The sequence below is a fragment of the Dama dama genome, chromosome 12 (assembly GCF_033118175.1).
Source record: "Dama dama isolate Ldn47 chromosome 12, ASM3311817v1, whole genome shotgun sequence".
NCBI lineage: Eukaryota > Metazoa > Chordata > Mammalia > Artiodactyla > Cervidae > Dama > Dama dama.
Genome location: NC_083692.1, coordinates 3,459,464 through 3,482,448, shown reverse-complemented (window position 1 = coordinate 3,482,448; position 22,985 = coordinate 3,459,464). Strand labels below are relative to the sequence as shown.

The 22,985-nt window shown below is 48.2% G+C and overlaps 1 protein-coding gene across 8 annotated transcripts in view; it reads right to left on the bottom strand.

Annotated features, from left to right (window-relative positions):
• Positions 1-22,985, bottom strand: part of FOXN3 (forkhead box N3) — a 432,012-nt gene that overhangs the window by 317,714 nt on the left and 91,313 nt on the right. For all 8 annotated transcript variants that reach the window (XM_061156461.1, XM_061156457.1, XM_061156468.1 and 5 more), the window contains exon 2: positions 1,735-1,850. The gene's annotated coding sequence lies outside the window, so the exon portion shown is untranslated. The remainder of the gene's footprint in view (positions 1-1,734; positions 1,851-22,985) is intronic.

Sequence of the window (22,985 nt, the reverse complement as noted above, 5' to 3'; positions counted from 1 at the left end):
CAAGGAGTGAGCCACACCTGCCTGGCGGGCCATCGTTGACCCACCCAAGCTTAGAAAAGGCAGGGCAACAACAGATTAAGCAACTGCTTTCATGGGAGGGGAACAGATATTCTGCTATTCCAGTTCTTCCACTTCCTGGAGGCCAGGGACGCAGAGCTCTGAATCCAGGAAGGCTGGAGCTCCTGGGTCTGCCAGGCGCCTGGTCTCACAGAGCACGGTGAGGCAGGGTGAGTGTGGCTAAGCAGAGCTGCCGGGACGAGCAGCAGCCTCAGCAGCACCCTCAAGCCCTGGAAAGCAGCCATTGCTGGATCCAAGAGAGCTAAGTGCGGGCAGGGTCCGCTGGGCCATCGCAAAATGAACAAGCCCGCTGGGCTCCCATCCGTGACTACGGCTACAGCTTCAGTCCCGAGGCCCTCCCCGTATCCTGGGTTTCAGAACTCTTGGTACAGTCTTGGCATCAATTTACAGACTCATGCTCCTGGCTTCTGCTTCCCACCCTTCCCTTCCATTCCACTTCTCAGCTCAGAATCAGCTCCTTGTGAATCACCAGGCCCTGATCTCACAGGGCACTTGGTTCATCTCGGGGGCCCCGTCAAGCCATGCCATCCAGTCAGAGCGTGGAGGGGAGGGGCAGGTGTGGACGGGCAGACACTCAGTAGACAAGCAGAGGCCAGGCATGGACAAGCCCGAAGAGGCAGAAGGCTGGCCAGGGTGCAGGGTGACCAGGGTCCCCTGGAGGCAGCTGTCAGCCAAGGCAGCTCTAACAGGGCAGGCAGGGGGTCCCCAGGGGAACCTTCAAGGGGCCGGGCCCAGCATGGGAGCCTGGCTCTGGCTGGGTCAGAGGCTCGGGGTCCTCCAAGATCCGACTGGTCCAGGCGCCAGGGCCCTCCCTGGCCAGGCTCAAGGCGGGCTCACTCCTGCCATCAGTCAGGCCAGGCGGATCCTCTTCCCTCCGGCAGAATGACCCCAGTGACAAGGCCCACTGGAGACCCTCCGTCCTCCATGAACTCTCCTCTAAGTATTTCAGTCCCAGTCCTCAGAGTCTTCTCATTCCCTGAACCAGAGAACCACCCAGCACACTGCCCCAGCCAGCAGCTGAGCACCCTCCTTCACTGTCTTACCAGCGAGTCTAGGCTCTTTGGCTCAAGTGTGAGCTGCCTGAGGATATACCTTATATTTTTATACATCTTATAGTTTTTTATCCCCATATGTCCTGAGCACACAAAACAGCTACTTAATAATATTTATGAAACTCAATTCAAAGGTCCAACATGAGGAAGATTACTATAATTCAGGTGAAACACAGCATTGGGTAGGCCAAAAAGTTCGTCCGTTAAGATCTGCTGGAAAAACTCAAACGACCTTTTTGGCCTACCCAATATTATGGGAAAGAAAATGATTTAGAGAAACCATGTACAGTAGAAGCTAGTTTCTATACAAAAATTCCTAGCGACACTCCTACATCTGTGTGTCTATGACACACACCAAAGTTTTAAATAAAGATGTAATTCAACATTCTTATTATCTTAATGCCTAGACTGATTGACCACACTGTCAGTTTGATCAGCTGCATAAATTGATCATTGAGAAGATCGGGAAGAAGAGGGAGAGAACATCAATTGCTGGAAAAGCAATCAATCTGGCATTTGCATTTAAATATGGCTCTGGTATTTCATTTATTCAGTGTAATCTCCATGAGGCGTAAACCAGCTGGGGAAGGCACGGCGTGGTTACCTGAGTCAGAATGGGTCCAGGAAACCACGGTCAGCATTGCTCCAGTCACAGAAAGGACAGAGAGGCCTCCATGATCACAAGAACGCTGGTCTTCTAGGAGATGGTGCGTCTAGTGGCTGGTGGAGAGGAGCAGAGGGAAGACGGGATTAGAGCAGAGGAGAGCAAACCCTCTCAACCACAGGGGACGTCATCTCTAGCCTACCTCTCTAAAGCACGACATACTTCAACGAAGAAGTCAATTGCAACTGCACCTCTTTATTTCTTGGAAAGTTATTGAAGCATCAAGTCTTTCACGATGGAGTATTCTTGAAACTGCCTCATGGGGCATAAAAGAAGCCAGAGATTTAAAAATACATGCTATAGACATGGTGAGATCATCTTATTTTACTACAGCTGCCATTGAGACATTTGTGAGATCATTTTATTTTACCACAGCTGCCATTGAAACACGCATCTCTATAAAGGGAAAACATCAGAGTGCCAGCACGCATTCAAGGCCAGCGTCCCGCCACATGAACCCAACCTTGATCCTCCAGGTAGACCAGGCGGACAGGCTGCAAAGTCAATGACTTTCTAGTCTGTTGTTGTTAAATAAAATTACTCCGGCTCTACTTCTGGAGAAAAAGGTCCCATCAAGCTGAAGCTCACATGCAGGCTGCAAGTCTGGAGGCTACAGTCAACCACTAATCTTACAGAATAGAAAAGCTGGTACATGAGATGCATGCGTGCTCGGTCGCTTCAGTCGTGTCTGACTCTTTTGCGATCCTGTGGACTCTAGCCCACCAGGCTCGTGTGTCCATGGGGACTGTCCAGGCAAGAATACTGGAATGGGTTGCCATGCCCTCCTCCAGGGATCTTCCCAACCCAGGGACTGAACCTGGGTCTCCTGTGTCTCTTGCATTGCAGGCAGATTCTTTACCACTGAGCCATCAGGGAAGTCCAGTAGCATAATAATTTCTGGTGGAAGATATTTTGTTGGCCTACACCTCAAGGAACAGACAGCAATGACTCTCTCGTGAAAAGAATGAGGGAGCTTCCCTGGTGGTCCAGTGGTTAAGACTCCATGCCACCAGCGCAGGGGGCACAGGTTCCATCCCTGGTCAAGGAACTAAGATCCCACATGCCGCCTGTTGCAGCCAAAAGATAAGATTCCAGAAAGATATTTTAAAAAAAAGGAAAAGAAAAGAATGGTATGAGCCTATGAGCCTTAGAGTGAGAATGTTAGGAAATATATTCATTGAGTCAGTGGATCTCAAACAGTGGTCCCCGAAAGGGCAGCAGCAGTATCATTCTGACTGTTGGAATTGCAAATCCTTGGTCCCGCCCACAAGGCTCTGCATCTGCATTTCAGGAGGTGGGTCCCAGGGATCTGCTTTAACAAGCCATCCAAGGGGAACACGGATATACCTCAAATCATTAATTTATCTACCCATCCAAAGACACTGAGTCTGTTGTTGCAAAGGAAAATTATCCTACTCCAGAGGGACTTCCCTAGTGGTCCAGCCACTAAGACCAGTGCTCCCAGCCCAGGGCGGGAGAGTGCAATTGCTGGTCAGGGAGCCAGATTCCCTCTGCTGTAACTGAAGATTCCACAGACCACAATAAAGGCCCGGGGCAGCTAAGTGAGTATTTTTCTTAAAGCACCCTGCTCTTATGCACCTTAAGCTTCAATTAAGGACAAAGTACTAGGCTAGAGGGGAGGAAGGGAGGAAGGGTCAGAAAGAAGATGATGTACTAGGCTAGAGGGGAGGGAGGGAGGGAGGAAGGGTCAGAAAGACGAGGATGAAATCCCTGCCTCGGAGAAATGTACTCTCTTCTGTGGGAGATAAGACAGGTATTTGCTGCTGTTTAATCACTAAGTCGTATCCACCTGTCTTGCAACCCCATGCACTGTGACCCCGCAGGCTCCTCAGTCCCTGTCGGAAGATCCCCTGGAGAAGGAAATGACGGCCTGGAGAATCCCATGGACAGAGGAGCCTGGTGGGCTACAGTCCATGGGGTCGCAAGGAGTCGGACACGACTTAGTGACTAAACGAGAGCAACAACTGCAGCAGGAGACAGACACACAGGCACCTCGAATAGAGTTCAACTGTGTGTCGCCTCCAACAGATCATCAGACGGTTACAAAGGAGACCTCTGGGGCGCGGAGGCAGGTAAGGAAAAGCATCAGGACAGTCATGAGGGGTCTTGAGATCCAGACAGGATTTTTACAGGCAGGGAACAGGCAAAAGCTGAAGCAAAAGCCCAGAGGTGAGAAGGTGAGAGAGCTGTTCAGATGCACGGAGGAGCCAGGTCTGACAGAAAAGTGAGCAACTTGGAGGTGCCCTGGGTGAGACAAGGTCACTGCCGAGCAGACAAGTCACCGCGAGGGCCCGGCGCCTCTCCTCCTGGCATGGAGACCACCCAGGGGCACCTGCTGAGCGTGCTCAGAAGCTGATGTCGGAGAAACCGGATGACTGAATTAGTTCTGAGTCCAGTCTGGTTTTTCCGTACTTTTAGGACTGCTTTTTCTAGAGGGGGGCATCTCAAAGGCTGCTTCAAGGTTTGCCCTGGAGGAAGACCCAAAAGAAAATTTTAAAGTAGGGTAACAATCTGGATACCACAGTCCCCTCAGGCCATTCTGCAAAGGGGCAATATGTTACCACACCTAAAATGCCCCCGAGGGCATGGATGGTTTTAGTTTATAAAATAACTCCAGTGGAGAAGGACGCGCTTTAGCCAAAAGGAACAGATAAACCAGGGGCTGGGGGAGAGGGGTGCAGGGGTGTCAAAAGGTGCAGTTAAAAGCAAGCCTTGGAGATACTGTGAACAGCAGGGTGACTACAGCTAAGACCACACTGCACATATGAAGGATGCCAAGAGTGGACCTTAAAACTTCTCATCACAAGAAATAGAAAATTGTAAAAGGTGGCAGATGTCAACTCAACTCATTGCAATCATTCTACAATATATACAAATACCGAAGCGTCATACACCTGAAACCACTATACTTTTATGTCAATCACACCTCAATTAAAAAAATTAAAATATGTCCAGGGACTTCCATGTTGGTCCAGTGGTTAAGAATCTACCTTCCGATGCAGGGGATGAGGGTTCAATACCTGGTCGGGGAACTAAGTCCATGTCCTGCAACTGAGCCCGCCAGGTCCAGGGCCCACGTGCCACCACTAGAGAAGCCCAAGCACCACAACAGAAATCTCCTGCGCGCCACAGCTAAGACCAGACGCAGCCAAATAAATAAATATTTTTCAAAAAATCAATGTTAGCTGCAAGTCATTAAAACAAAACAAAACAAAAACCCATGCCTCTAAAAGTTAAACCAATACTCAACACCTCCAATTAGAGAGAAAAGGAAAACTACTTTTCATGATCAAGAAGGTATGACTTTGGCTTCCAGAAGACCGACATAAATAGCAGGCTTTATTTCCTGGTGCTGCTAGATGAATGACGGAGAACTGAGAACGCTTTTGATGTCACGCACAGCTCTGATGGAGACTGAGCTGGAATCAGAGTCGGCTGCTTCATAAACCTCAGTTTTTCATCCATCAAGAATTAGAGACACTGACTTGCCTCACCTCCTTTGAAATTTAAATAAGAAAATAGACAAGAAGTTGCTATGAAAATTATAAAGTGCAGTATTACACAGGGGTATATTTTTATTGTGCGTATAATTATACTCGCTGAGACATTTGAGTACCAATCAATACGTGTTATTGTTTTGGCCTTTGAAAATATAAAAGTAAAATGTTTCTTATGCCCTTCAGACTCTCCTTTTAAATATTTGCAGACAGAGCAAAGTTCTAAGGCACAAACTTGGCATCAACCAAACCATCTTCCCAAAAGACATTTCAAGGTAAATTTTTCACTTCTAAATTTTTAAAGTATATTTTTCACTTCCAATTTTTTTTTTTTTTTAACTTTTATTCCTCTGACCACGATAGAGCATCCAGATATCTTTCAGCAGCTCCTGGTGAGCACGACTCAGTCTGCGGCAACACAGACATATGATGCAGATAATTTATCATCTCTGCAGTAGTTTAGTCCCAGATGGACCATTTACTAATTTATTTCCATATGTAACTGGCAGAGAGATTAATCAGGCTTCCAACTCAGAAATCTGAATTGTGCTTTATTCCCTTAACAGGCTAACTCTGGGCCAGTGGAAGTACACGTTTACATAGAAAACCAAGTGTTCTCTTAAAAAGGCTGTTGACCTCGGACACAGGCCTTTAAAGACACACACAAACGCACACACACACACGCACGCACGCGCACACATCAGCCTGCTCCTTATGTCAACCTGGAGGGCTGGCTCTTTCTTCAGACGCTAATGGGCTTCCCATAGGAGCTGAGTCTGATAGAACTGCAGGCAGAAGTAATGCCCGAGCAGGCCCGGTTGCCGCCACAGCCCCGTATGCAAGCTCGGGGTCTCGAATTTCTGAAACTGAAGAGATCTTTTTGCCATGGTGCTACGCCCAGCTGGCCGGCCGTGCAGCGCCCGGGCCTGGAAAGTATGTGCTTTTTTTTTCCACTCTTTTTAAGGGTCTGAACTTGATGGAATCCAGCACTTGCTGTAGCTGCAGCAAGCGATGGCTAATGAACTGTTAGCATTGCTCTCCGTCCCCCTGAGTTCAACTCTCAGTCTACTTTTGTTTTTAATTCTATCCCAGTGATATCAGCCTTTAGCAAAGAGAGGTTAAGGGGATTATTGTCGGATGACGGTGCTTGCAGCTCGAAGGCCAGCCAGTCCCAGCTCGGGGCAGAAAGGAAACTGACTGGTTTGGTCTTCAGTGCAATCCAAGGCCACAGCTCGGGAGGCAGGGCCACGGAGAGAGGTGACCAGCCGGATCTCCACACCTGGGTCACTAATCAGCCAAGCGCCTTTGGAAAAGTCACTAACCAGTTCATGTTCACAATTTTCTCCTCTGTAACATGAGTTTAACTCCCTGAGGTTCCCTCTGGCTCTAAAATATTTGATTCCAAGCAGATAAAAAAAAATTATCAACCATCCACCTGGTTTGTGTTTGGATGATGCCAAACAGCCAAAAGTTTGGAAGCATCTGAATGTGGCTGAATTGGTTCTGATGCCTGGTGCTGTGACAGACACAGACTTAGGAATCTCAGTATCCAACAGACTGTCTTTGAGCAGAAGACAGTGGTCAACGTCTTTGAACCTTGATTGTTTGGTGATGCGTATCTTTGGGAGTGTTTAAGAATTCGGTGAAATACACGTTTGAAATACTGTTCTAGGTCTGGCCAAAGCTACGGAAGTACCTAAACCAGATCCTGTGTCTTCGACACATTTACATCACAATTAAGAAAAGATACAACTCATCCTAATATAGTGAAAGAAGTGCTACAATTTGAAGACCAACTGTTATGGACACATGATGGAAAGGATGGAAAACTCGTCTCAAAGAGCGCAAGAGGGGGAGATCTGTAAGGTTTTCTGGAGGAATTGGAATTCAAGCTGGGAGTGTGGGAGGAAAGGAATCTGGGCAGAGCCAGCAGCAAGAGCCGAGGCCTAGCGACGTTCCCCCGGGGCCAAGATACAGTATTTATCACCCTGGGACGGGCCCCCGGGTGCCCCAGAAAGAGACGGAGTGACAGGGAAGGCTGGAAGGGACTAAGGCTGGACAGCAGCCGGGGGACCGGCTCTCAGCCCGTGACCACTGAGAGCTTCAGTCACAGCGAGGCAGTGGAGACTCCAGGCGAGCTCTGCCCCAGGCAGTTTATCCTGGCAATTCTATTACCATTTACGATTGGTAATACTAAGAGCAGTCTGTACCTTCATTTTTCTGTTATTCATTTCATGCTGCCACTATTTGGGAATCCCTCAAATTTACTTTTTTCCAAATCAATTTCCTGGCCCTTCAAATGGAAGCAATTGAGTTTCCTACCAGCACTGCCAGAATTTTACATTTGAATGACTAGTGCGGCCTAGGGCTCTCCGTCTGGGTTTCTCTCTTTTTCTATTCTTAGGAAAGAGTTAAGGAAACACGGCCTAGACTGGTGTTTTTTGGAGTTGTGTTTTTTATACTGGAAAATATTTGGGGATGATGAAAAAATAAAAATGAACTATACAAACGTCTCAACTGTTGGAAGGGCTTGCACTCCTCAAACAGACAAGAGTTGAACTATCATCCAAAGTCGTTCACCGGGGGGATGTCCCTGGCGGTCCACTGGTTAAGGCTTCACTTTCCAAATGAAGAGGTTCAGGTGCGATCCCAGTTGGGGAGCTAAGATCACACACGTCTTGTGGCCAAAAAACCAGAATATAAACAACAGAAGTAATAGTGCAACAAATTTAATAAAGACTTTAAAACATCCCCATAAAAAAAAACAGAAAACAGGGTAGTTCATTGGCACTTTTGATTTCTAGTTTCAGAGCTTCAGGTTAATGACCCCAAGGCTTCCAGGGCGCCTCAAATGTAATAGCAGAGCATCCAGTAAACCCTCACACCAGCAGCATTTGATTCCTCTGCCTCGGGGGGGGGGGGGGGGGCGTCGAGCGCAGGTGGCTTCCTGCAGCTGTCACAGGGGCAAGCCGCCCACCAGGGTACCTAGGGCCCCGCCAGGCAGCCCAGGGTCTGGGGGAGGGGATTTGCAAGCCTGCCTTGCCCCCGGCCCCAAAGATGGGCTAGGGCTCTGTGTGAATACAGCCAGAGGGCGCCCCTCTGAGAAAGGAGCGGCCTTCAGTACGTGTCCGACTCCAGTCGTGTCAGACTCCTCGCGACCCCGTGGACTGCAGCCCGCCAGGCTCCTCTGTCCATGGAATTCTCCAGGTCAGAAGACTGGAGTGGGTAGCCATTCCTTTCTCCAGGAGATCTTCCCAACCCACGGGTCGAACCCAGGTCCCTAGATCACCTTATTTAGAGGAAAAGTGAAGTCGCTCAGTCGTGTCCAACTCTTTGCAACCCCATGGACTGTAGCCTACCAGGCTCCACCATCCATGGAATTTTCCAGGCAAGAATACTGGAGTGGGCTGCCATTTCCTTCTCCAGGGGATCTTTCCCACCCAGGGATCGAACCTGGGTCTCCCGCACTGTGGGCAGACGCTTTACCGTCTGAGCCACCAGGGAAGCCCCAAAGAAAGGAAAGTCGTATCTCCCCAGTAGGTGTCAAACACGCTAGGGTTCCATCCCTGATTTATCATCCACAGTCTCCCCAGTCCCCTACATGCCCAGGTGGGCAGGAAGCCCCAGAACACCGTCACCCCATAGGTATTCTCTTAACATTAAATCAGATATTCACTGTGGAGAAGAATGTGCAGTAGATGCTGGAGGTAGTTCCCTGTGCCCACATAAAACAGTCCCACAGATCCAAGAGTTGTGTTTCTCATACCACTTTTTGTAAAAGTCCACCTATGGTCAGAAAATAAATCCTCCTCAAATGAATAGATTAGCTTAAATTTCCATGCCATTTTACATTCTCTTCCCTGACACATGAATCATAAAACTGTAAGGTAAATGCAGGCTTACACTGAATAATGGGCATAAATAAAAATATTTTGACATGAAAAACTCAGTATAAATTGAACTACCACGTACTTGAAAGCTCCTACAATCATAATGTGCACATCAAAATCCATTAACCTAATACCTAGGCTGCTATTCAAAAGCAGAGGTCTAGCCTGTAAATAAATACCCATTTGAACACTTCTCCTCCTAAATTACTGTACAATTTGATTGCAAAGTCACACACTTACAAAGTCTATCATCTTTACTTGGTTGCTCTCTAGCCAACACTCAAGTCTTATCAAGATACAATATGGCAACATAATAGAAACACACAGAACCGTAAAACGGTACCAAAAAGTAGCAGCGAATGTCAAAGACAAACCAGGGTCATTCTGGCAAGAAGGGAGATATTTACATAAGCTTTCAGAAAGACAAAGGAGCCCCACTCTCTCTTTAACTGCATACACAGTCAACCTCTCTGCTCCTCACCTGATCACTTTTACAAAAAAGCAATTTTTGCAATGATTCAAACACCTTAGTTGCTGTAAACTCAACAGCAGTCGGATCCCGGTGCACAATGATTTGCTTTAACACTCAGCTATTTTCAACCAAAGCTTTCATTATTTACCCATCACTACCCCTCCTCCAAAAAACCAGCTTCACTGGCAACATCCTTCTTAAATATGTCATTTGCCAAGGCCATTTTCTTACCTTTGGAACTCACTCACATTGGTTTCATTTGATGACACTCACCCAAGCAAGGACAATTGTTTGACTGGAATCTTGCAACTTTCAACTTTGCCCAGATTTTGCTGTCGTGAGGAAAGGGGATGCCGAAATCCCCAAAACATTGCTTAGCTGAGCTAATATACATCTGAATCAGAGCTGTATTTTAAATTCCTTTACACTTACTTAATATAGTGCGTGCTGCCTGTCCACTGATGCGATATCAGAAACCTGCAAGCTACTATTTCTGCAACTGTGTCACTGTGGATAGTCTGAAACATGTACGTAGCTGTTGCCATGGAAACAAACACAGCTAGGGTAGAGTGCCACGCTGTGTTAATTCCTTCACCCATGAACCCCAGGGGAATGCTAACATTCATCTTCTTTCTCCTTTAGTCTCACACTGCTTTAATATTTTTTTTTTAGCATTATCAAATGATGTACTAAATACATAGGGTACACCTGAACAAACGGATGGCTGAAATGAGAGCTGTGTGCCAGCCTAGCCTGCTGGGAGTCTGTTTAAGGTGGTGCAAATATGCATGGATCCTTTCTCTAACTTCTCCTGGGAGAAACGGAGAACTTTGTTTCTTTCTTTTAAGAGGGGGTGGCACAGCACAGAACACAGGTGAGCCATCCCACCTCACCTAAGAACGGTTACCTACACACCCCGGCGAGGATGCTGGAAGAAATGTGCCAGAGAGATTCTGTGAAAGGCAAGGGAAGATCCTGCAAACTTCCCAAAGTGAATCCAAGCTGAGAGTGGTGCTCTGACTGGACAGCTCTGACTAGAGCTGATTCAGCAGGCTGCAAATACAACTGTTTTAATTAGGCAAAGCATAAACCCCAACAAGGGTTTCATCTGTCCCCAATTGCTCTTTGTCCCTAAACCCAGGGAAGAAGGTATTAGAATGAGTGAGTGACTAACTGCATGGAAATCTGCCATCATTCAGAAAGAAATGTGATTTCGCTGAAATCTGAACATTCTTGTATCTGCATCGAGTTCAAATCTCTGCCCTTGTCAAATGTTTGGATGGGTGAAGAAAAAGTCGAATTCTTTCCTTACCCCTAAAAGCCAAAATGTGTAGAAACTGTCTTGCTGGGCCATCTTCCCATCCTTCAAACCGGTGGGCCATTGTAAATATCAGGGCTACTCATCACAGTCAACAAAAGTAACAACATCTTCATTGCAACCTATCCCTTGGGCTAGTTAATAACAGTCAATCTAGATGAAAATGGCCATACTTTAGATCTGCATGCTTATGTGCTTCACTGGAATATAGTTTTCACACCAAACAATCAACCATAGGCTTTGAAAGTGCAGATCTGTGACTCTGAACGAGCATGCGTTAAAGAAACCACCACTTTATTTGCAGAGGCTATGGCAAAATTATCCTACAAAAGATCAGCAAAGTTTCACTATTATTTTCCTAAATGGAATCATTCTTGGCTACATGCTATAATAATAATGATCAACTCATCCATAAGACAAGGCAAAACAGAAAACAGATATGCCTACTAGTCAAAGAGCTCTGTCACTTTTTAAAGCAATCTCAAGAAGATGTTAGGATCCCGCATAAAGCCTAGTCTTTGAGTATCAGCAGGGCAGGTAGCGAAGACTCTTTACTTATTTTTTTTTAATTCTTACTGGATTATAATTGCTTTACGGTGTTGTGTTAGCTTCTACTAAACGGCAAAGTGAGCCAACTAGATAGACACACGTGTCTCCTCTTTTTTGGATTTCCCTCCCGCCCAGGTCACCGGAGAGCACTGAGCAGGTTCCCTGAGCTACACAGCAGGCCCTCATCAGTCACCTGTCTTACTCAGCATCAGTGGGTCACAGGTCAACCCCAACCTCCCAGCTCATCTTAGCCCGCACTCTCCCACCTTGCGGTCCACACGTTCCTTCTCTACGTCTGTGTCTCTATTTCTGTTTTGCAAATAAGATCATTGATACCATTTTCTAGATTCCACAGATGAGCGTTAATACACAGTATTTGTTTTTCTGATTCACTTCACTCTGTGTAACAGTCTCTAGGTCCGTTCACATCTCTACAAAGACCCGACCAGTACTTACAGATTTAAGGTGCAGGGTCAAAGCGATAAAACCAATTGTTCCTTATGTTTTCTTCACCCTTCTCCACATCTGTTCAACACCATAAAGCACGTTCACACAGGTCATCTCATTTGACTTTGACAAGATTAGCGTGGGTAGCCGTTCCCTTCTCCGGGGGATCTTCCCGACCCAGGGATCAACCCCAGGTCTCCCGCTTTGCAGGCGGATTCTTTCCTGTCTGAGCCACCAGAGGAGCTCTTCATAAAGCACCCTCATATAGGTCATCTCTTGACTATGACAAGATTCCACTACGAATTACTTTGGCGATTACCAGCAAGCTCATCTCCTGTGGCAGAGCTCTGAGTCCCCCAAGTCACACATTATTCAGAGGCACGACTCTGCCTCTGTTAACTGATTCTGTGCTCTTTCCAAGAGCCACACCGCCTCTAGATACGCTCACAAACACAGGGGTTGTAAAGGACTTAGAATGCCTTAGCAACAATAATCTACAGACTTGATAATATAGACTTAACTATAGCAACAATACTTATCAGAGGACAGATACTAAGTCCCAGAGGAATTACTGTGAGGATCAATTATGGCCAGTGTTTAAGGTCAGGCAATGGTCCTCAGCCCTCACCCGCCTGTATGTCTCCATGGGTGGAAGGGGATGATGGGTCAGCAGCGACCCCCAAAGCACACCCTCTCCACCCGCCCCATCTCTGACCCCCTTCCTTCCCAAACGTCCCACCCTCAGTCCTGGCCACTCCTCAGAGGGGGCTTTGGAGGGGAAAGATGGTCAGGGGCTCCTTGGGCTTTGGAAGAGATGGGGTTTGGGAGCAGCAGGAAGCAGCAATACATTGGTGAGCTGTTCTAGCCTCCTGGGATGGTTGATGTCTTAGCTTCTTTTAGCATTTTGTGATGGTTCATTTTTCAGCCTTTTTTAATAGCTGCCTATGATGGTTAATTGACTGGGCCACAGGGTACCCCAAGACTTGGCTAAACATGATGCTGGGTGTGTCTGAGGACGTTTCTGGACGAGACTCACCTCGGTGGACCAAGTGAAGCAGGCCACCCTCCCCAGCGTGAGGGGACCCATGCCATCCCATGGGGACCCACCCCAGGCACCGGAGGCCGGAAAAGAACAAACGTCACGTGAGGGAGAATCCGCTCCTTCTGCCTGCTTTCAAACTGGGACTTTTATTTCTCGCCTGCACTTACACCGGAACTTAGACCAACTTTCCTGGTTCTCAGGCAACCCATTTCCTGCAGGAATTAATTCCTTAAGATAAAGATACATATAGGGGCTTCCCGGGCAGGCCAGTGGTTAAAAGACTTCACCTTTCACTGTAGGAGGTATGGGTTCTCTCCCTCATCAGGAGGCTAAGATCCCACATGCCTGGCAGCCACAAAAACCAAAACATAAAACAGAGGCAATGTTATAACAAATTCAGTAAAGACTTTAAAAGTGGTCCACAAAAAAAAAAAAAAAAGATAACACACACGCACATACTGTTGGTTCTGTTTCTCTGGAAAATCCTAATACACTTCCTCAAAGAAGGAAGCCATTCTGGACCAGAAGCCTCCAGATCATCAGAAGTTGATTCCACGGTGATCCGGGCTGTTCACGACCTCCTACCCACACCACCCTGAGTATCGAGAATGAACTGCTTTGGTCAGGCTACATTTCGGTGCAGGAGGTGAACTCACTTCCGGGGAGTGAATTCTTCCAGGCCACTGCATCCGTTCTAGGTTGGCCTGGGGAGCCTGTCAAACAGCAGAAGGCATCCTTACAAGCAGCCTTCTGGGGAGGCACCTCCTCAAGGGCAGGGGAAACGGGTGCCTTCCAATGGACGTGCCATTGGAGAGTCAATGATTTGCTGCCTTTTAATGAAAACGTCTCTAACGTGGATTGCATGAGAGGACAATGAATGGGGCAGAGTGCATAGCCTGCTATAAATAGTTTTCATGACTTGGCTGGCATTATGCACTTTATAAGACAGAGGTGCCCTCAGAAGCCACAGAATCACAAGGCGAGAGGGGAGGATAGGGCTGCGGAAAGGACAGCCCCCACCCCGCCACTTCAGGGCTCTCACCCCTGTATTTACCTGAGAGTTTCCTCTGGCCTCCGCTTCCCTCCCTGACTGTCCGGGGACCAGCTGGCCTCTGAACACACAGTGGCCAGGCTCAGACCGTACCCCCCCTGTTTTGATTCACATCTAATATGCCAGGAGCTGGGAAACCAAATAAGAGAGTTCATTAGACTTTTGTCTGAAATAAAATGAAAACAGGCCCGAGAAAGTGTCCTTGAGCACAAAAATGTCCACCTTTGGATGCCCTTGACTGTAGATCAATTAGCCTAAAGCCAGTCACCTAATGAGCAATTTGCCTATAATTTAAAACATTTTTGTCTGCTTTTACATGCCAATGTCCTTTGCTTTTTTTTTTTTTTGCCATCTCTTTGGCATTATAAGGTTTTTAACATCAAGTGCACACCCAGCTAGATTTTAAATTTTAGTTTACGTTTCATTTTAATTTTTAACTTAAATACTTTTTTGGAGAGAGCGGCAATGAATGCAAAAAACAGTCTACCTGGAACTGGATTTCTGGTGACCTGGAGCTTTAAGGGAATTTTCACTTCTAATTTTCCTTTTTTTTGTAGAATTCAAAAATCTGCCCGACAACACTTGGGTTCAGCCAGACCAGAAGTGCACACACAGCCTGCTGCCTGGGCCCCTTTTTCTTCTCTTTGCGCCGGACTCTGCACAGCTGAGATTCCAGCCTCCACAGAGGGAAGGCATTTGGTGTTGCTTAGCTTTGTTTGTTCCCACCATGAATGTAATTTATGGGCACACCTAAGCTCATCTCAGCTCGTGGGTCTCAGCTAGAGCAGAGCTCACCGTCTACTCACTCAGGCCAGGAACTTCTGTTGTGCGTTTTAAAGCAGTCAGCACAGACCACAGACGGGGTAGGAGGCGCCCACGATCTCCTGCATCAAAGCAACACAAAGACTGCGGAAGTCTGAGAATCACTCATCTGACACCCCAGTTCTTTTTTTTCTTGATGCTGCCTTTTTAAAAAAAAAAAATTATTTTATTCAAGTATAGTTGATGTATTAATTTCTGCTGTACAGCAAAGGGATTCAGTTATCAGTTCAGTTCAGTCGCTCAGTCGCGTCCGACTCTCTGCAACCCCATGGACTGTAGCACGCCAGGCCTCCCTGTCCATCACCTACTCCTGGAGCTTGCTCACACTCATGCCCATGGAGTCAGTGATGCCATCCAACCATCTCATCCTCTGTCGAGGATTCAGTGGTGTCCATGTTCTTTCCCATTATGATTTAATCGCAGGGCACTGAACACAGGTCCCTGTCCAGCACAGTGGGGCCTCGCTCTTCTCTGTATACCACACTTGGCACCTGCTGACCCCAAACTCCCGCTCCTTCCCTCACCCACCCTCCCTCCCCGTGGGCACCCACAAATCTGCTCTCTGTGTCTGCCAGTCTGGCTGGCAGATAAGTTCATCTGTGACAGTCCGACTCTTAACACAAGGAGGAGCGGAGGAAGGCCCAAGGTCGAGACAAATCCAGCCCGACTGGAACCGACAGTACCAGCCCCATTCAAGAGCAGGGGCCAGGTGCCTTGCTGCAGTCTCTTCCAAGCGCCCTGTGAGAGGGAAACGGAAGACCAGGCCTGCCTTTCAGGCCAGAAGCCAAGCTGACCCGGGAGATCAGGCACAACAAGCTGGTGAGTGATCAGACAGCATCAGGGCTGCAAAGTGGGGCAGGAAAGAACTAGAGGTGGTCCCTGGACCACCTGGGCTTCTAATACAGACATCGCCCCTCTGGGCAGAGCTCCTGAGTCACCGTGCAGAAAGCAAGATCCCACCCGGCCTGGCACCCTGGCTGGAGCTGCAACAGTGCCAGCCAGCGAGTGTGGGTCTCCTTCTCCCTGGAGCAGCTGCTCTGCCGTTTGTCACGCAGGAAGTGGGCATTCTGGGGCAACCTCTTGGAGAAGTGACATTGATCAGGAAGGTCTCACTCTCGAGATGCTCACTTGGGGGACTTCCCTGGTGGTCCAGTGGTTAAGAATCTCCCGGCCAATCAGGGGACCCGGGTCCGACACGCGGTCTGGGAAGATCCCACGTGCCTGGGGGCAACTAAACCTGCCTGCAGCAACTAATGAAGTCCTGGTCCTAGAGCCCGAGCTCTGCAACAAGAGAGGCCCCCGAAAGGAGAAGCTGGCACGCCACGATTAGAGAGCAACCCCCGATTGCCGCAACTAGAGCAAGGCCTCACGCAGCAGTGAAGACTCGGTGCAGACAAATAAATGAAATAACTAAAGAAAAAAGACGTCCACTTGGACGCTGAGACAGGGTTCGGGAAGAAAATTCTCCTGGGAACGGAAACTTGTCCTTCTCCTCCAACGATCATAGGGACCTTTGCTTTACACGTCTCCAGCTGGGAGCAGAGCAGTCAGCTGTCCTCAGCGTGCACGAACCTCCTCCGTGGACCACGACGAGTTCAGCTCACGTGCCCTCCACGGGCTCAGGCCGACTTAGGGACCGGACGCTGACATCTAGCCATTGGGGCAGCTATGAATCTTATTTGCCTTTCTCAATCTGGGATGCAATAAATCACATCCAAGTGGTTTACCTTAATCATCCCTACTTAAATGAACAATTTTAATACAATAAGTCATTAATAATGTACATAATCAGAATGGAAACCACTCCTACTGGAACATTTTGGGGTCAGTTTTAACAGCGATCAAATAATACTTAAATAAAAACATGTTTTTGTTTTTAATTCCCACAAAACAGCCTGAGCCGGTGGGCAGCCTGGTGGCAGGACAGGCAGTGAGTGGGATGTAACTGGTATACAGCTGATGTAATTGGGTAGTCAGCTGACACCCTGAAGGCAGGGACCCAGAATTTCTCAGTCTCATCACTCGGCTCTCTTGTGGTGTGTTTCCTACATTTGCATGGGCTAATTAATCAGAAGCCAGAAGGAAAGAGAACTCAAAAGGTTTGCGCCTCCATCTTAAAGGCAAAGTTCAGAGGATGTGTTCATCTTTTCCATGTTCATTCATCAGCCCGAACCCGGTCATGTAGCCATCCTTGCAGTGGTGTTCGGCTAACGCTCTGGGGTTCTGCTGTGAAAAGCGAAAAAGCGGGAATGGGTACTGGTGATCAAGTACCCACCAGTACTTCTGGTTTTAAAGACACTAAACAGATGAATGGATACAAACATATCTCGTAAAAGTTTACGAACATGCACAGAAATGATAAGCACCAAATTCAAGACAGCAGCTACATGGGGCATGAGGGAGAGCTGGGCCCAGTGCCGGGCAGGGACATAGAGGTCAACAACCATATCTTTCATGTCTTGTTTTTACATATTTGAAGCAAAAATGGCAAAATGCTGAGCCCTGCCAAAGATGGGTAATAGATACATGGGTGTTTTAGCTTTATGTGTTAGAAATAAATTATAATAAAATCTACAAAATTTAAGAAAGCTTCCCTGGTGGCTCAATTGGTAAAGAATCCACCTGCAATGCAGGAGACTGAGGTTCGATCCCCAGGTGGGGAAGATCCCCTGGAGAAGGAAATGGCAAAACACTCCAGTGTTCTTGCCTGGAGAATCCCATGGACAGAGGAGCCTGGTGGGCTACAGTCTACGGGGTCAAACAGAGTTGGACCCGACTGAGCAACCAAACCACCACCACAACAAAATTTAGCGTTATCTCAACAACCCAACTTCAACTCAACTCATAACTGAATTATATTTCATCAGTTCTAAAAAAGCACATTTTTCTACATGTGAACTCTGAAATGACTGCATCTCATTATATTAGGCAGCATTTTCTCTTAGTAGGATATTAAGTCCTACCTGACAATGAATAGTAACGGAGATTTGAAGATGTCTAACATATAAATTCTGCTGCATGTGGACTGTGGTGTATTTTAATAGGTTTGACAGCAGGGGTGGGGGTCGTTTCCACAAGCAGACAAGGCAAAGCTTACGAATCCCGCCGGGCCCCATCCCGGAGCTCTCTCCGTTAGGCAGTTTTCTGATTTACAGGCCAGCGTTCTTCCCAGCGACAGTGCCCCCGATGCTGAGGAACGTTATGCAAACTCATACACAGGACTCATTTTCCCTGTGACTAGCCTGCGATAAAATCCCTCCTTTATTAAAGTGCTTGAGAATCTCCTACCTGGTAAACAACACAAGTATAAACGGCACCTACAATTGAAACTCTTCGAAATGGGAAGGAATCAGAATCAGGTAATTGCTGGACCAAAACTTTGGACAGGCCGAGAGGACACAGCCATCTGAGGGTAGCAAAGGCTTCTCCTTCCGCCCAAAGTGAGGTCCATGTGCCTGACCTACAGAAGTGATGGGCAAGACCACCGTGGCCCCTCCTCCTTTGATGCGTGCTATAGTGGAAGTCTCTTGTAGAAAATTAGTGAAGGATACACAGGCAACATTGTTCCTTCCAATATTATCAAGATACAAATACAAAAATAAAAACTAAAAAAAAAAATTTTTTAAAGATGCAAATAAACCAAAATGGGGGGAAAAAATTAATACAGCTCGTTTATTTGAACACAGAAAAATAAATCACCAATTTTTGTTTTAATTTATGAAAGTTTTCTTCATTTCTCACATTCGGTTAGTATACAGTTGGCATTTTCAAAATTCAAACCTGATGTGGATCTCGAATTCAATGAAGCACATTGGAAGACATCTGAGTGAAAAAATAAGTCCTAGCCATATGCTACTGGTGCGTGAATTTGAATATCTGAAAGGTAATCTAGAAACCAGAGTGTTTCCAACTCTCCTTACCAACAACAGCAATTCATAGCAACCACACGTTTTATAGATGGAGCCACTTCACCATGTGAGCGACAAGAGGACAGACGGAGCCCGGGGCTGGAGCCTGCTGCAGCCTGGTGAGTGACGGGCCGGCGACTCTCCCCGGGTCTCAGCCTCTCCAAAGCCCAGCTTGCTCACGGATGCAATAATGATTCATTCCTCCCTGGACCTATTAACCCATAAATGTTTCAAGTTTGGTTAACAATTGGATGAAAAAAATCAGAAGACCATGCACAATGGCTCCTTCCAAAAGACATGTCACACCATGAAACAAGCTCGAATACTGAGCCCACTGGAGTTTTTACTTCTTTCTATTTACCCACGTAGCCGGAAAGGAGATGACCCAGGGCCAGGCCAGCAGCAGGGGCTCTCTCCCTTCTCGTGTGCCCATGACCAGGATGGCAGGAGCCGCCAGCCCCAGCGGGGAGGTTCCCTGACAGTGCCTAGCACGCCTTGCTCATTCTGTCCCTGGGCCAGGCCTCTAACTGGGTCACTCAGCCAGGGAATATACAAGCTAAGGATCACGTGATCACTAATCCACTCACATGCATTCAGGGAATGCCAATCCCTGCAAGACTGAAATCCAAGGTGCTGTGTGAGCCCACTTCCAAAACCATGTGTCAAGAATCCAACTCACATGTTTGCAGGAGGCCTAACACGCCACGGGGTGGTCCAAACACTGTCTGCGCTGATGCTGACACATTTGGAAATGGGAAGTGGGTGTGACAGAAGTGAGCAGTTTCCTACCAACCTATCGATACGCTGGGAGAACAAAACAATAGCATTCCTGCTGGATCTGCCCTGGCGATAATTCCCAATGGATTGCCCCGCAATGTGCTCCAGGGGATGGAAACTGGAGCTTTCCCCAAGGGCACCAGAGAGAGCCAGAGCAGGGCAGAGGGCCACAGCTCTGTGTGAGAGGGGGTCAGAGCGTCCACGACGACCCGGGCCCGTCATCAACCGACCGATGTGTCCCCCTTGTTTCCCCTGCCACCTCTAACCCCATCGGAGCCCCACATCTGGGGGAAATCTCCAAGGAGTGGCTTCACGTCGCTTGGCAAGACCCTCTTCTCGGTATAAACTCTTCTTAAGAGGACACCTTGGGATGCCCTGATGGTCTAGTGGTTAAGGACCTGCCTTGCAATGCAGGGGACAGCGGTTCGATCCCTAGTCCAGGGTGATCCCACACGCTGCAGGGCGGCTGAGCTCTGGAGCCCACACTCAGCAATGGGAGAGGCCGCCGCAGCAAGAAGCCCGGGCGCCACAACTAGAGAGGGGCCCCCGCTTGCTGCAACTGGAGAAAGCCCAAGTGCAGCAATAAACAGACAGGATGGCGGCTCAGGACGTCACCAGGCTACCCGCCCAGCACGGCCACAGCAGTAAACAAGATGACAGCTTAGGATGTGACCAGGCTAACCTCCCTGTCACAGCAACCACGGCCCGCAAGACCAGTTCTCACCACTTCCCAATCCCCCAATCCTTCCAGAGCCCCTAGACCTAACCCACACGTACCCCAGCAGCTTCCAAACCAGACATGACCTTGTCATGAAGCACTCTGTTCCCCGACAGGCCTCCACGCATCCTAGAGGTCTAGAATGATCTCCGTCCCAGGCAAAGAAACCATATAGAGGAGGGTATGACCAAGGCTGAAGAGACGTCCGGTCTACGACTCGGTCCCCGGCATGGTCTCTGCCTGGGGAAGTTGTGACGGTCGCATCTTTTCTCTGCAGTCTGAACTTGGTCGGAGGTGTGGCGTGCCCAGGGGACTCTTGGTGCTGGCTGTGAACGCGGTGTCTGTGTGTGCTTGTTGGTCGCTCCGTCACATCCAACTTTTTGTGACCCCCATGGATTGTAGCCCACCAGGCTCCTCTGTCCGCGGAATTCTCCAGGCAAGAACACTGGAGTGGGTTGCCATTCCCTCCTCCAGGGGATCTTCCCGACCCAGGGATCGAACTCGGGTCTCCTACATTACAGGCGGATTCTTTACCGTCTGAGCCGCCAGGGAAGCACGTGGCATTTGCTCACTTGCTATACTCTGTCAGTTGCCTGAAATTACACAGCTAATAAAACACTGTCCCTGAACCCATCTGCTTCTTGCACCGGGAACAGCAGCTGATTAAGCAGTTGGTCAAGTGAGCCCAGGAGCCCATCTCACAGGACAAGAGTAAAGATCTGAAAATACCCGATCCCAGCAAGCACGGGGCTCATCCGGAACTCCAAGTCGGTAAGGTGAGACACAGCTATGGAGTGGCCCCACCCACGCAACACGTCAGTGACAGATGCAGACAGCTCTCCTAGAGCCCCCGCAGGCCAGGAGACACGTGAGAAAGCTGCGAATTTGACCACATCCCCAAACCGACGTTCAACAACCACTCCCTAATTGAGCAAGTGCTTTGCTGAAAAGGTCCTTCTGCTTGCTTGCAAGGCATACATCAGCCTGCCTTAACTCCATCATAAGGAGAAATCCCAAATTCTATTCTGAAAGAGATCAACCCTACCTTTATGCAGGTCACACTGCTGACCTACACAAACAGTGGGAAGTATGGGACTCATTCAGAAACAGCCAAGAAAGGTCAATGCCTCATTTGTTCTTTAACCCACGGTAATCCGAGAGTAACATTAATAGGTGCTGGCCACAACCTGTTCATCAGCGCTCCAGTCATGAAACCACCAGGAGCAGGGACAGGACTCCACACTCGTTTACAAAAGAAAAAAAAACAAGAGTATGTTCGTATGTAGTGACTTAAGCATGGAAATCAGACATTTAAAAATAGCTCTCAAAAGCATTTATAGAATGAAGTCTCAATAACCTGTCTGTGAAGTAGAAATGATTATTATAACCTCACCTGGTCAATAAGCAGCCTGATATCCAGGCATCTGAGGTGACTTGCCTGAACTCCCCAGAAGTTAACACAGGCTCACCTCACAGGTATTTGGGGCTTGGTTCCAGACCACTGAGATAAAGCGAGCATCACCATAAAGCACATCACAGGAATTTTTTGGTTTCCCAGGGCTGATAAAGCTATGTTTATGCTATACAGTAGTCTATTTAGTGGGCAACAGCATTGTCTAAAACAATAACATACAAACCTCACATATTGCTAAAAAGGACGCTAACCATCAGTGGGAGCCTTGAGCAAGCCATAATCCTTTCACAACTGTAAGATTAGAGATCACTGATCATTGTAACAAATATAATAATGCTGAAAAAGTTTGAAATACCACGAGAATTACCAAACTCTGACACAGAGACACGAAGTGGGCAAACAGTTTGGAAAAATGGCCCCAAAAGACTTGCTCGTCGCAGGGTTGCCACAGCCTTCAGTTAGTTAAAAAAAAGAAATCTTGGAAGCGCAATAAAATGAGGTATGCATGTAATAGCCGAACCAAAATTAGACCGTCGAGATTCCAGGCTCCATGCCCAGGCCACAGGGTGGTGTCTCGGCCTCAGGAGGCAAAGTACGTGACGCCCAGTGCTAATATGGACCAGTCAATACAGCACCAGAAGCGACACCTCACGTCCCCTCAGAGGTGACGTGCCTTCGAGCATCTGGAACTGCTGGACCCAGGAGCGGCCTGGCCAGAGACAACAGGAGCTCCGTCTATAGAGCTGCCAGCAAGGCTCACGCCCGCTGAAGGTGGGTGAGCAGCGTCACACGCCCAGAGAAGGTGCCACTATCCCTGTCACGGGACTCCCCTGTTCATGGGGATTCTCCAGGCAAGAACACTGGAGTGGGTTGCCATTTCCTCCTCCAGGGGATCTTCCGGACCCAGGGATCGAACGCGCGTCCCCTGCATTGCCTGGCGGATTCTTCACCACTGAGTCTCCTGGGAAGCCCCTTGGGCGTCTGGAACACTCTGTTTAGAGGTCAAAGCACATCCGGGGAATCCCATGGCGTCCACAGAATCAGCTCCCCACGCACCGTCTCATCCTCTACCATCTCAGAGAGAGTTTGGTCTGATGGATACGGAATGTGAAGGCGGGAGAAGGACATACTCGGAAAAAGAGAAGAACGTGGCCAGAGCAGAGAAAGTCAAGGTCGTTCTAGTCTCCTCACATCACTAAGGAGGAAACTGAGGCATCAATGGACAGTGAAGTTCCTGCCCAAGGTCGCCAGATCATAAGCGGACG